Here is a 651-nt window from a genome sequence, read left to right on the forward strand (position 1 = left end):
TTGTTGTTTCGTTGGTGTTGTATCCTCGATGACGCGAGAATTTTCATTTGTATTTTATTGTCGGGTGATGTGAGGGTCGCTGTTTCGTGGGGACTGCCGGTGAGTTGATTTCTTTTCCTTATATATTTATATGTATATGTTGGTTAGTATGTTTATGACAAGTTTTATGATTCATTATTTATTGTATGCCGTTTCCCAAATAACGGGCCATTGAGCCCTTTGTGATATTGTTTTTGTTATTGTTATTTTATGAAAATAAATAGAACTTGAACTTGACCAAGATGGGCCCAGGATTGCACATAGCCTCCACTCAACTGAAGATCCCAGGGACTTTTGCTGTTCCGTTTTAAGCCGGCTTAAGGCTTCGTATAGAATTGCGAAGACGTGCTATTCTCCGTTCTGCACTTGTTTTGGGATCATTGCCTTTCCCGAGGCCAAAATACTTTCAAAGGTATAAAGAATATGAATATTTCAGCTTGGAATGATACAACATTACAAAACAACTATTGGCATTTTGACTTACGACTTCAGATGCTTCGAACTATACTTATTAGGAGTTTCAGAAACTCTTATACATGAAATTAAGTGATATAGAATCTGTTTTCTCTGGCAGGAAGGATGGGATACATAGACAGTGAGTAGGGTTCATGA

The sequence above is a fragment of the Artemia franciscana genome, chromosome 21 (genome assembly GCF_032884065.1).
Source record: "Artemia franciscana chromosome 21, ASM3288406v1, whole genome shotgun sequence".
Taxonomy (NCBI): domain Eukaryota; kingdom Metazoa; phylum Arthropoda; class Branchiopoda; order Anostraca; family Artemiidae; genus Artemia; species Artemia franciscana.